The sequence below is a fragment of the Schistocerca piceifrons genome, chromosome 1, assembly GCF_021461385.2.
Source record: "Schistocerca piceifrons isolate TAMUIC-IGC-003096 chromosome 1, iqSchPice1.1, whole genome shotgun sequence".
Lineage (NCBI taxonomy): Eukaryota > Metazoa > Arthropoda > Insecta > Orthoptera > Acrididae > Schistocerca > Schistocerca piceifrons.
This window is the reverse complement of record NC_060138.1, coordinates 728,232,168-728,247,457: the sequence shown is the minus strand read 5'-3', so window position 1 is coordinate 728,247,457 and position 15,290 is coordinate 728,232,168.

The following is a 15,290-nucleotide window of genomic DNA, read 5'->3' as shown; positions in this document are numbered from 1 at the left end:
AGATAGTTTTTCCTTATGCTTGGAGTTTCCCATAACCAAAATTAGAATCGTTTGGCAGATGAGAGTACCCATTTATCATAAAAATGGGGTCAAGAAGATCCACTTGTTGTGAATCTGTCACAAGTTTCACACAGGAAAGTGCCATTTTGAAACATCTGTTTCGTCCAGCGCAGGCATCACTGTATATTATTGTGTGTTTTTTTTCTACTAGCCACTTCTCTTACGGGTTTCACTGAGGACTGTGCATGATGAAATGTATTGCGTTCCTCTCGAAGCTATAGTTTCGTCTCATACACACATGAAAACAGTGTCAATTCAGTGTCGGTGACATCCAAGATTATAACAATATAAACTGCGTTTGTAATATAGTACTTAACACGTTGACTTTGGAAACGCCAGGGCTTTTTCCAAATAAAATGTAAAAAGTATAGATACCTTCGGAGTTAAGATTTGATAATTCCTTAAGCACTTTCATCGAACTTTGTACAGATTCGACTTCCCTTAAATTTAATTGATGTTGTGCTTCTAATTGTTTTTGCTCTCGCCTTCAGAAACTGGTTTCTGCACCTAGTAAACACCACACATTGTGCATTTATCTCTTCATGGAGAATGAAAACATAGATTGAAATCGCGATTGAAAATATTTGCATGAAAGTCCTCTGACACTGGTTAGTCTTATCTTCAGCAAATTTTTCTTTGTATAAAGTATACATAACTCTGGTCTTAAATTCAGGAAACAAGTGATGTCTATTAGGATTTTTTTAAATCTAGAATAATGTGACTGTTGACATGGAAAACTTTTAATGTTAGAATGAATACGACTAACTGAATCTTCTGGAGCTTTACTGGAAGGTTTATGATTACGTCTTAAATAATTATCAGGCTCCTCTCCATGCTTTACTTCTTGTGTACATCTAGTCATCCGGCCAGAAGAAATTTGAAAAGTTCTCAGGAGATACGTTTTACAGACTTTAAAAGAGTAATTCTGAACACGTAAATCCTGGTTTTAACACAAGTCTTTGAAGGTCGCAATCGTATGCATGTCTTCTTGCTGCAGGAGATTCAGAGGCGATTAGTCATTGTAGGTAGGCAGTTTGATAGTTAAAAGTTCCCATTTTCTAAGAACTATCAAAAATTGCTTTCCTTCCTCCTTCAGTTACTTTTTAATTACGTTGTAGTCGACAGTGGCAATCATTGTCGTTTTCTTCCATATGAATGCTGTTGCTCATCTTCTTAATTAGACTTTTTTTTGGATGGATGATATTCTGAAACAGAATCCGAAATTTACCCCCCTCTGTTCATGACTTGTCTAAGCCTTTCTGAATTATTCATATTACCATAAAAATAAGCTCAAACACCAGTAACAATTGCCAAATAATTAAGCTAAGGGTTTAGACAACAATATAATATTACATAATTTGTATGAAAACAGTCTCGGCGATGTTATCATACAAAACTTACGTGAAAACAGTTTTGATAATGTTAGAATAAAACAAACCTTCCTGAAAAATATTGTTATTGTTATTATTATTAATAAAGAAAGGAAAACTTTCCAGTGGTGGAAGAGAAAATCTAATTTTGATGCATGGCATTGTGCAGCAAGTCAGACTTACTTCACCTTCCCATAACATACCATCAAACCATTTCACAGTAGAACTTGTGCTGCCATTTGTGACTAAATTGTACATACAAAGGTACACATCACTATACCATCCTCAAGAGTGCGGTTTCTACTACATAACATAGTACTTAACTCATTTTCGTCAAAATCTGACTCACAATATTACGCCGTAAACCCTTTCAAAACTGTTTGCACTGTCAAGCTAGGATGCTCACAAACAAGTCCAACAAGCTCTGATGACTAAGGCTTAGAATCAACTTTTCCCATGAATTCTACAGGCACCAAATCGCAAAGCAGTTTCCCAGGCCGTCTCCCATTAAATCCGAGCAACTTGCTTATAGGGCGTATAAAATGGACGAATCAAGAACCATTCAAGGTGACATTATGTGTCTCACATGAATGTCACCACTTGTGCTTGGATGGCCATCCTGCTGTTATCGGTGGTAAACGACTGAGAGTGACCTCAGATGCAACTCCGTTAAGTCGTCGTGGTAGAGAACGCCTTCTGGTGGGACGCGATAGAGGCGATTGCTTAGCTACACAAGCAGAGTGATTACATGACGCTTTCGATTTCATATCAAAGCACTGCACAGGTCATTAATTTTAATGAGTCGCCACAGCAAGTATCTTGGGCATGACAAGAAATCACAGTGATTTTGATGAAGGACATCAGTTCCGAATGAAAGTTTTATCGTTTAATAACCGTCATACGAGGAACATCTCCACAAATATCGGACTGGCTCTTCTTGGTGTAACACTTTTCATCATCGTGTATGCTGAGGTGAAAACAGTCCCGGGATAGCTATGTGCACGTTTAGAGATGGCGGGAGAATCGCGTACACAAGGTATAAAAGGGCAGCGCATTGACGGAGCTGTTATTTGTGCTAAACTGATTCATGTAAAAGGGCTTCCGACAAGACTATGGGCGCATGACGGGAATTACCAGGGTTTGCAAGCGCAATGGTGGCTGGAGCTAGACGCATGGAACATTCCATTTCCGAAATCATTAGGGAATTCAGTATCACGAGATCCATAATGTCAAGAGCGTGCGGAGAATACTAAATTTCAGGCATTACCTCTCATCACGGACAACGCACTGGCCGAAGGCCTTCATGTAACGACCGAGAGCAGCGGCGTTTGGGTAGAGTTGTCAGTGATAACGTACTAGCAATAGTACGTGAAATAATCACAGAAATCAATGTGGCACGTGCGATGAACTTATCCGTTAGGACAGTGCGGCGAAATTTGCCGTTAATAGGCTGTGACAGCAGACGACCGATGCGACTGGCTTTGCTAACAGCACGACATCGCCTGCAACGCCTGCACCATGACGACTGGAAAATGGTGGCCTGGTAAGATGAGTCCCTATTGCAGTTGGTAAGAGCCGATGGTAGGGTTCGAGTGTGGTGCAGACCCCACGAAGCCATGGACCCAAGTTGTCAACAGGGTACTGTGCAGACTAGTTGTGTCTCCATAATGATATAGGTTTGTTTACCCGAAATATACTGGGTCATTTCCTCCAAATGAACTGGTAATTGACTGGAAATTATGTTAGGCTTCTTCGAGACCATTTTCAGCCATTCGTGGACTTCATGTTCCCAAACAGCAATGGAATTTTTTTGGATGACAATGCGCCATGTAATTGGGCAACTGTTCGCGATTGGCTTGAAGAACATTCTGGAGAGTTCGAATGAATTATCTGACCACTCCGATCGCCCAGCATGAATCCCAACGTACATTTATGGGACATAATCGAGGGTCAGTTCATTCACAACATCCTGCAGCGGCAACACTTTCGCAATTATAGACGGCTAGGACAATATTATGGAAATGGAAGAGGATGTAGATGAAGATGAAATGGGAGATACGATACTGCGTGAAGAGTTCGACAGAGCACTGAAAGATCTGAGACGAAACAAGGCCCCAGGAGTAGACAACATTCCATTAGAACTACTGACGGCCTCGGGAGAGCCAGTCATGACAAAACTCTACCATCTGGTCAGTAAGATGTATGAGACAGACGAGATACCCTCAGACTTCAAGAAGAATATTAATAATTCCAGTCCCAAAGAAAGCAGGTGTTGACAGATGTGAAAATTACCGAAATATCAGTTTAATAAGTCAGAGCTGCAAAATACTAGCGTGAATTCTTTACAGACGAATGGAAAAACTGGTAGAAGCCGACCTCGGGGAAGATCAGTTTGGATTCCGTAGAAATGTTGGAACACGTGAGGCAATACTGACCTTACACCTTATTTTAGAAGTTAGATTAAGGAAAGAAAAACCTACGTTTCTAACATTTGTAGACTTAGAAAGAGCTTTTGACAATGTTGACAGGAATACTCTCTTTCAAATTCTGAAGGTGGCAGGGGTAAAATACAGGGAGCGAAAGGCTATTTACAATTTGTACAGAAACCAGATGGCAGTTATAAGAGTCGAGGGGCATGAAAGGGAAGCAGTGGTTGGGAAGGAAGTGAAACAGGGTTGTAGCCTATCCCCGATGTTATTCAATCTGTATATGGAGCAAGCAGTAAAGGAAACAAAAGAAAAGTTCGGAGTAGGTATTAAAATCCAGGGAGAAGAAAAAAAACTTTGAGTTTCTCCAGTGAAAGTGTAATTCTGTCAGAGACAGCAAAGGACTTGGAAGAGCAGTTGAACGGAATGGACAGTGTCTTCAAAGGAGGATATAAGATGAACTTCAACAAAAGCAAAGTAAGGATCATGGAATGCAGTCGAATTAAGTCAGGTGATGCTGAGAGAATTAGATTAGGAAATGAGACACTTAAAGTAGTAAAGGAGTTATGCTATTTGGGGAGCAAAATAACGGATGATGGTCGAAGTAGAGAGGATATAAAATGTAGACTGGAAATGGTAAGGAAAGCGTTTCTGAAGAAGAGGAATTTGTTAACATTTAGTGTAGATTTAAGTGTCAGGAAGTCGTTTCTGAAAGTATTTGTATGGAGTGTAGCCATGTATGGAAGTGAAACATGGACGATAAATAGTTTGGACAAGAAGAGAATAGAAACTTTCGAAATGTGATGTTACAGAAGAATGCTGAAGATTAGATGGGTAGATCACGTAAATAATGAGGAGGTATTGAATAGAATTGGGGAGAAGAGGAGTTTGTGGCACAACTTGACAAGAAGAAGGGACCGGTTGGTAGGGCATGTTCTGAGGCATCAAGGGTTCACAAATTTAGCATTGGAGGGCAGCGTGGAGGGTAAAAACCGTAGAGGGAGACCAAGAGATGAATACACTAAGCAGATTCAGAAGGATGTAGGTTGCAGTAGGTACTGGGAGATGAAGAAGCTTGCACAGGATAGGGTAGCATGGAGAGCTGCATCAAACCAGTCTCTGGACTGAAGACCACAACAACAACAACAACAACATAGAGGCAGCATGGCTCAGTATTTCTGCGAGGGACTTCCAGCGACCTGTTGAGTCCATGACACGTCGAGTTGCTGTACTACGCCGGGAAAAAGCAGACGCGACGTGATATTGCGAGCTATCCCATGATGTTTGTCACCTCATTGTATACAAGTGATGTACTGCAATACTGGTCTAACACTATCTACATAAATGATAATTTCACCAATAAACAATACAACTGAGACAGTTTACGTATTACAGAAGTACAGCTACTGTACAGATAGTACTGTATTCGCCGAGTTCATGAATATTTCCAGTAGCTCTAGAAACTGGATTATAGTCGTTCCAGAGTCGTAATCGTGGGATCCTCCTCACACCCAAAGTTCACTGACTACTGGAAATTAAGACTCTTATTTTAGCTGCTTGAGTCCTTTCTCTTGAATCCACAAAAATCTTCAATTTTTTTTCATTTCTGAAAACTGAGGCCATTGCATGGGATGTGGTGGCTCGGCATTCTTGTTACACTCCTCATTTGTAATCTAATAATGTGAAAATGACTTTCCGTTGCTAACCGGGCCCACTTATTATCAATTAACATACCCCTGAAAAATCTGAGTAGTTTTTAAATTTTTTTAATGTTTGGCTACATGTCAATTTATTACACAGGGTGTCTCTGCTATAGGTCGTCAGGTGCATTTTCGGCAGGCATTAGCAATTTCACTTTCGCAACGTATAGCTGGATTCAGCCCAAAGAAATGCTGGTCATCACGTCTTTTATACGACGCCCAGTGTCGACGGAAAGCCGAGGTTTGTTCCTTGTTACAAACAAAATGATCTATAAAGTGAAATTTTAAGTGCCCATTCGATAGAGTGGTCTAAAATTAGTCCACGGCGTTATTCGTTTTATCAATATGTATTAACAGGACACACCACTGTAATTTGTGCCCGCTCTGTCGAATGGGCTCGTAAAATTCCACTTAAAAAATCTTTTGTTTGTATAGGGGAAACAAACCGATATCTTCCATTGACGATGGGCGTCGCTTGAAAGACGTGACGACTGGTATTTGTTTGGGCTGATTCCAGCTACTCGTTGCAAAAAAAACGAACTGTAAATATCTGCTTAAACACCGGAGAAAACGCGCCTAACATCCCTTAGAAAAGGCATCCTGTGTAATAGGAGGAAAACGGTCAGCTGGAGAGAGGAAATCGCAGATTGAAGCCATGAGCTGGGTGCTCATCTATATATCCACTCGTACATTCCTGAAGCCATCTTATGGTCTGCGGGGAGGAGGCTGGGGGAGGGGGGGGATTATTAATGCACCACTGTCACTTTTTCTCTTTCCATTTACAATCGTGACTGATATAGATAGTAAGATGTCTGATAAGCTCTCTAATATGTTGGTTGATTTTCCTAGGAATGTGCACTCTCAGAATTTCATCAGCAAACCACACCATGCTGCATCATGGCTCTCATGTAGTGTCCACCTCTGGAGTTGAATCAGCAGGTCCGTGACGTTTTCATGTTTATTAAATGAACTCAAGATTAAATTCTTGCCGGCCGCAGTGGCCGAGCGGTTCTAGGCGCTTCTGTCCGGGACCGCGCGACGGCTACGGTCGCAGGTTCGAATCCTGCCACGGGCATGGATGTGTGTGATGTCCTTAGGTTAGTTAGGTTTAAGTAGTTCTAAGTTCTAGGGGACTGATGACCTCAGATGTTAAATCCCATAGTGCTCAGAGCCATTTGAACCATTTTCTGATTAAATTCTTCTATTCTTCTTTGGATCTTCTCTGTTTCGTCTGTCTGACCTATCTGGTGAGGGACGGAGTTTTCAACTATCTCTCTGAGAAGGATTTTGTAAGTTATCTCATAGGCAGCACTTATTGCTGATTCTTCCAATTAACCTTGCTCTGACAACAGCCTTACAGCGATTCGTTTTGTGTGGTTTCTTCGTTCGTCTGAGTACATTCTTCCAAATTTCCAATTCATGCGGCATTTTCCACTGAGTATTCTGACTCGTGTAATCGTACAATACTGGTTCTTTTTGCCTATTTAAGTGCAATACGTTACATTTGTTTATACTGGGGGCCAACTGCGGATCCCGCACTGGCATCGATCCTTTGCAAGGCTCAAACGTTCCTTTCTTCTGCGCCTCTGAGCTTTCTTGGCTTCACGTGAATTCACACACGCAACCTTGGCGTGATCCCTCATACACCTATTTCCTACAGAAGCGACCAACAGCTTTAGGCGACAAAAAACGACCGCAGGTATAGCTACGGACCTGTCCTAGGTTGGCGACGTCCCTGCCACTGCCGGTCGTCCACTACAACTGGCGACTTTTGAAATCTAACGTCTTTGGATCTTGCTGCTGCAGCACACGCAACAGGGGCAGAGAGAGGAGTGAGTCTTCACGGAGACGTACTGTAGCGGACGCGCCGGTTGCGATGAAACACTGTCACATTTTAAGGAAATTATTCAGTAGAAAACATTGATTCTTCCACATCTTATAGCTTGATATCTTCTCTCTATAACGGGCTAAATTCCTTTTGGTTATTCTTGATAATCACTCTGCAGCACGAAACTAAGTAAATGACTGTACGAAACTGTTGAGAGTTTGCACAGGTAAAAACGCTCTGCACACACTCTCCGTATCGTTCATTTTAGGGCATACGTTATTGCGCAAGAAATGTGTTATGACTTGCTTGCACGCTGTGTGGTTCTTTATTGAAGACAGGACCGAGGAACATACACTACTGACCAATAAAATTGCAACACCAAGAAGAAATGCAGATGATAATCGGGTATTCATTAGACAAATATATTATACTACAACTGACATGTGATTATATTTTCACGCAATTTGGGTGCATAGATCCTGAGAAATCAGTACCCACAACAACCACCTCTTGCCGTAATAACGACCTTGATACGCCTGGGCATTGACTCAAACAGAGTTTGGATGGCGTGTACAGGTACAGCTGCCCATGCAGCTTCAACACGATACCACAGTTCATAAGAGTAGTGACTGGCGTATTGTGACGAGCCAGTTGCTCGGCCACCATTAACCATACGTTTTCAATTGGTGAGAGATCTGGAGAATGTGCTGGCCAGGGCAGAAGTCGAATATTTTGTGTATCCAGAAAGGCCCGTACAGGACCTGCAACATGCGGTCGTACGTTATCCTGCTGAAATGTAGGGTTTTGCAGGGATCAAATTAAGGGTAGAGCCACGGGTCGTAACACATCTGAAATGTAACGCCCACTGTTCAAAGTGCCGTCACTGCGAACAAGAGATGACCGAGACGTGTAACAAATGGCACCCCATACCATCACGCCGGCTGATACACCAGAATGGCGATGACGAATACACACTTCCAATGTGCGTTCACCGCGATGTCGCCAAACACGGATGCGACCATCATGATGCTGTAAACAGAACCTCGATTCATCCGAAAAAATGAGGTTTTGCCATTCGTGCACCCAGGTTCTTCGTTGAGTACACCATCGCAGGCGCTCCTGTCTGTAATGCAGCGTCAAGGGTGACCGCACCCATGGTCTCCGAGCTGATAGTCCATGCTGCTGCAAACGTCGTCGAACTATTCGTGCAGATGGTTGTTGTCTTGCAAACGTCTCCATCTGTTGACTCAGGGATCGATCCGTTACAGCCATGCGTATAAGATGCCTGTCATCTCGACTGCTAGTGATACGAGGCCGTTGGGATCCAGCACGGCGTTCCGTATTACCCTCTTGAACCCACCGATCCATATTCCGCTAACAGTCATTGGATCTCTACCAACACGAGCAGCAATGTCGCGATGCGATGAACCGCAATCGTGGTAGGCTACAACCCGACCTTTATCAAAGTCGGAAACGTGTTGGTACGCATTTCTCCTCCTTACACGAGGCATCACAACAACGTTTCACCAGGCAACGCCGGTCAACTGCTGTTTGTGTATGAGAAATCGGTTGGAAACTTTCCTCACGTCAGCACGTTGTAGGTGTCGCCACCGACGCCAGCCTTGTGTGAATGCTCTGAAAAGCTAATCATTTGCATACGACAGCATCTCCTTCCTGTCGGTTAAATTTCGCGTCTGTAGCACGTCATCTTCGTGGTGTAGCAATTTTAATGGCCAGTAGTGTATGTCGTTCGTGAACAGAGAATTCATATATTAATTTATTCTGCACCTCACATTAAATAGTAAAAATAATATGTAACTTTGTTGATGTAGTGGCCACGTCAATTACTGACGGTAGATTTAAATGTAGAAATACACACAGATACAAAAGATTTATAAATCTGTCACTCTTCAATACAATGTCTGTTCAGAAGATGTCGAGCTCTGGCCACAATGAAAGTCTGTAAATGTTATTCAACTGGCAAAAACACAGGGGTCAGTGCATGAATGTTTGAACATAAGCACACCCTCCACTGGAGCTCCGGAGAGGGAATGCTTGCACGTCATTGGCTGTGGAGTAATCGTTCGTGGCAGCACCCTCGTGCCGCGCTGCGTAACTGACAGCGCGCGTACTTGAAGGAGTGGATAGCAGCCGATACCGCAACCCCACCTGAGAATGTACGGGGAAGGCCTGTGCCGTGGATAGTGATGAGGCAGGCTGCTTGGATGGGGGCAAAACAGACCAACCCGCGTCCTGACGTTGTGGCTTGCAAACTGGAAATCCAGGCGCAGGGCGCATCCGATTGCACAGCTGCCAGCACACGACTAGCTGACGGTGGCGCCGTCGATGTCCGCAGAGGAGGCTACCCTGCGTCGTTGGCAGCAACGCAGTCGCAGGTGGGCAGGTGAGACTTCCATCGCTAAGACGGCCGCTGGTGGAGGCACTCGCTCGGTGAGCTGCGTAGGAGGCTGCGTTGCGGCGGGCGGATGTGGTTGCGTCATGGCGACCGGGCATCGTGCAGTGATGAAATCTGAAACAGTTTGATCTACGGCACGATCACTGAATTCACGGAGCCGTAACTGATTTTGGTGGCACTGATGCGAACCACCGCTGCCGCTGCGCTCTGCCAGCTGATCTGACGACAACACCAGATTCCCTTAAATGTGTCTTCTTGGACACTCGATATTTGACTCTAACGTTCGGGCGAAACTAGTCTGGAGCTGGAGCACTGCGCTAAGGACAGAACAAATGCAGCAAGGTCCGATGGAGTCTCTCATGCAAACGTTCTGCCGGCGAAATGCCAGAAGCAGGTAAAGTACGATATGAACTCAGAAACATCGTTAAGGCATCTTCACGTGAATGTGCGTCTTGAACTTTCGAACGAGACGTTCAGCCTCTCCGTTTGACTGCGGCGAGAATGGTGCTGTCCTGACGTACTACATTCCATTGTGTTTGCAAAATCGTGCACATTCCTTAAAAGAAAAAAGAGGTCCAATGTCAGAAACAATTGTCTGTGGCAAGCCTTCGAGGGCTCTGAGCACTATGGGACTTAACATCTGAGGTCATCAGTCCCATAGAACTTAGAACTACTAAAAACCTAACTGACCTAAGGACATCACACACGTCCATGCCCGAGGCAGGATTCGAACCTGTGACCGTAGCAGGCGCGCGGTTCCGGACTGAAGCGCCTAGAAACGCTCGGCCACTGTGGCCGGCTCCTTCGAGGGAGAATACAGAAGCGAACGCCCTGATAGTGCCGGCAGCATACGTGGAATGCATTAAGATAACAAAAGGGTATTTTCTGCAGGCATCGGCGATAATCAGCCGCGTTTACCAAAAGGGGCCATCAGTCTATATGGAGGCATTGCCGTGGAGTATCATAATGTGGCCAGGAGAAACATTGCAGGAGTGCAGAGGCCTGATTATAAGCGCAAGCTTGACATTTTGCCGTCACGCGCTCTATTTGCCTATCTGAACCAAGCCACATACAATGTTGGTGCCCCAGCTGCTTCTTGTGAACCGCTCCCCAGTGACCTCTATGAAGAAGACTTAACACCTGCTGTTGCAATAAGGCGAGGATTAACATTCCTGTCTGTTCGTTAGGTGTGTGAAACAGAAGCACGTCATTCAGAACACAAAGCATCTTTGCATTAAGGCATCGGGAATATATTTCCGAGAGTGCAGCCAGCATTTTGCGAATGAAACTTTCTAGCAAACGTAGTGATTGGTCATGCTCCGTGGCCTGTGTGATCCGCCGTGAATCAGTAGGAAAAGAATTGAGGCTTGCGAATCAGAAGAATCAAAAAGTGAACAAGAAGCTTCTGATGCGTCGACTGCTGCATCTGTGCCGGCGTTGGCGTGTTGCGCCGTCGGGCGATACAAAATCATCTTGGTACTTTGACAATAACAGCGACTAACGTTAAAGCATTTGCTCAGTGCGGTCGGAAACATGTTTCGATGGGTAGAAACAGTGCAGTCAAAGGCTTATGGCCCGTGGCCAGGAAAAATTTTCTTCCGTACAGGTAACGATGGAATTTGGTGGCGTCATGTATTACAGCCAGGGCTTCCACCTCCAGCTGACTATGACTATTCTGAGTACTGTCCATAATTTTGGAAGGAAATGCGATAGTGCATTCTGTTTTGCCAATTTTGTGGGATGAAACCGCCGCGATGCAATGGGAAAGGGCATCGACTGAAGCACAAATTGTTTGAGCGGTTCATAGTGCACAAGGCAAAATTGACGAATCAATGCATGTTCCAGTCAATGGAACAGAACATAGCGTCTGAGACGGTTCAGAGGCGTAGCAACTTGGGCCGCATTAGGAATGAACTTATGTAGTAAGTAAATTCTCCAAGAACAGCTTGCAGTAGACGTTAATTCTTAGGACACGGTAACTGCTGAATTACTTGTAAATGTTTCGTCGAAGACGAGAGCCATTGGCGTCGATGATATGTTCTAAGTATTCAATCGTTGCAGTGAAAATAGGACATTTCTGCAGGTTACATTTGGGACCTGCCTCAGTTAAAACTTGAAAAAGACAGTCAAAACTTCTAAGATGTTTTATCGGTGTTTGTCCGAAGACGATTATGTCGTCAAGATAAGTAAAACAATAAGGCACCTTGGTCGTTATCTGCTCGAGAAATTTTTGAAATAACGCAGGCGCAGAAGCACTTACGACAGGTAAGTGTTGATAGTCAAACAAGACGACATGAATATTCATAACAAAAATTTTCTTTGTCTCTTCGACCACTGGTGACTGAGGTCAGTTTTTGAGAAGAACTGTCCTCCCGCTAGGCGATCCAAAATTCCCTGCACACGTGGGAGCGGATAGGAGTCAGTGACTGTGAATTTACCGTGTGTCTGAAATTCGCACAAAGACGAGTCTTCCCATTTGGCTTACGAGAGACGTATAAGGGTGATGCCCCCTGACTTGTGAAATATGTTTTAAGACACCAACTGATTCCAATCTCCGAATTTCTGTAGCCTTAGCTTTCAGCGTAATGCGAGCGTGAAAGGCTGTTGCACATCCTAGAGTACCGTTGAACAAATGTTGATACTTGTCACAGAGTTGTTGAATTTTAACATGGAAAACTTCTGTGTCAATGGTGTGCACATTGTCTTATATGTCTAATCCGAAGTAATCAAACGCATCCATGCCGAAAATATTTGGGCTCGTGCTTTTATGGACTACAGTGAAAGGGACTTCCTTAATCTTGTTTTTGTATTTTGCAGGTAAGCAGCACGTTCCAAACACTGAAATGGCGTCACCGTTTCAGGCATTGAGATGCCGACTTGTTTGCAAAGGTGACTGTCAGTTTTCTAATATGTAACTTCGTTAAGCAACGTGACACAAGCTCCGTTATCTACCTGAAAAGGCACTGATTGATTACAAATTTTCAATGTAATCCACAGTTTGCAGTTTGTTCTCTGAATACAATTGTCCATTCCATTTAGGGGAAAAATGTTATCTGTTTTCATCAGTGTGCTAGAGCGCTTTTGTGACCGTTGAGGTTGGAACAACCTTTTTAAAGTGTGCGGTATTCTCATCAAATGCGTGTGTGTGCTTTTCTTCGTCTTCGCTTGTCTGATTTTTGAGCACGAAGCGGCACAGAATCTGAACATGAAAGACATTTATTTCCATCCGTTCATGCTGTCTATTATTCCCGCTTGAAACAGAAGAGGGCTTTCTAGTCTTCTACAGGTGGACCGGTTTTGTTATGTCCCGTGCGATGACAAAATTTGCCTTCAGCTTGTCTAAAGAGGCAGTTCTTTCGATCATTGGTGACACAGCATTTCACAGGTGATTTCGCTTTGCTTGGAGCCGGGGCTGTGTAATTAGCATTGGGCAGGCGTGCAAACCCTGCATGTAGTGTGTGCTGCCTTGTTTACACAGTGCTGACTTGCGAGTGATAGATCGGGGCTGTGGCCGGAGCACGGGCTTTTTGTCTCAAGCAAAGCGATAACCGGTAGACAGAAATCTTTCTCAGCTAGATCTTCAACTTCGCCTGCATCGATATCTTTAAGCACTCCATTGAAGCTAAGACTGCGATGCTTTATAATTTCAGCCCTCAATTTATGATCTGTTAGTTTCTGACTAATAGCATCATGAAGCATTTCAACCTAAGTTGCGCTACAGACATAATTGAACTGAGATTCCCTATCCGTGTCCTGCAATTTCGCAATCCATTCTTTATAGGATTGATCACTACAACGTTGCATGCGGGAAAATTTATACCGTGCAACAGCAACGAATATTTGACTCTCAGAAAGTTCGTCTGATCTTGCAATAATGACATGGGGTTGGGGCTCACTGAGGGGAAAGAACTTCACTAGGAGGTAGTAGGTGTACACTCCGACACATGAAAAAAAATGTACGATGTGATTCTCACTTTTTTAGGTGTCGAAATATTGATGCAGCTGTGTTATGTACGCCGGCTGCTGTGGCCGAGCGGTTCTAGGTACTTCAATCCGGAACCGCGCTGCTGCTGCGGTCGCAGGTTCGAATCCTGCCTAGGGCATGGATGTGTGTGATATCCTTAGGTTAGTTAGGTTTAAGTTGTTCTAAGTCTACGGGACTGATGACCTCAGATTTTAAGTCCCATATCGCTCAGAGCCATTTGAACCATTTGTGCTATGTACTCTTTCCATGTTTCTTGTGTCTCATCGAACTGTCGAATGGATTCTTCCTTAGTTTTTGGCACCTTTTGCTGTTGGGCTGCTTGAGCTTGTATGAGGCAAGACACTGTATCAGCCGAGCGGTCTAGGCGCTGCAGTCATGGACTGTGCGGCTGGTCCCGGCGGAGGTTCGAGTCCTCCCTCGGGCATGGGTGTGTGTGCTTGTCCTTAGGATAATTTAGGTTAAGTAGTGTGTAAGCTTAGGGACTGATGACCTTAGCAGTTAAATCCCATAAGATTTCACGCACATTTGAACATTTGAACAGTTCTGTTATTTGTTAACTATGAAACTGAACAATGCTATTCAACATTTAGATGTTGCTCTCCCTGTTTTGACATGATCCCTTAAATATCACAACTTAAATATTTCGACTTACGTATTTCAACTGTATATAAGCACACAAACAAAAGAATAATTCGGTGGGAAAAAAAGTTGTCCTGATCTGGTGTCCAAAGTTCCACCTTCCTTTTGCTTGTCGCTAGTCTTATGATCTCCTTGCACTCCGGCTCGTTACTGGATACAAGAGCAAGGAATAGATGCCGTTCATGAACAGAAAATTCATATATTAATTTATCCTACATCTAGTATCATATAGTAAAAATAATATATAGGTTTGTTGCTGTAGTGGCAGCGTCAGTTCCTAACAGTAGATATGAATGTAGAGATACACGGTGCATCAAAAAGAATCATTCGATTTAGTACGTCTGTTTCTGAAACTAATAAACATATAAAATGAATTTTGTTTTTTGATGAATGGGAATTCAAAAAGCCTTTTTCATACCTTTTCATAGGTGTTCAATATGACCCCCTTGGGATGCACAGCAGATGTCAATGTGGTATTCAAATTGTTCCCACAGTCCAGCCAGCATGTCTTAACGAACACGTGAGGCAATACTGACCTTACGACTTATCTTAGAAGAAAGATTAAGGAAAGGCAAACCTACGTTTCTAGCATTTGTAGACTTAGAGAAAGCTTTTGACAATGTTGACTGGAATACTCTCTTTCAAATTCTAAAGGCGGCAGGGGTAAAATACAGGGAGCGAAAGGCTATTTACAATTTGTACAGAAACCAGATGGCAGTTAAAAGAGTCGAGGGGCATGAAAAGGAAGCAGTGGTTGGGGAGGGAGTGAGACAGGGTTATAGCCTCTCCCCGATGTTATTCAATCTGTATGTTGAGCAAGCAGTAAAGGAAACAAAAGAAAAATTCGGAGTAGGTATTAAAATCCA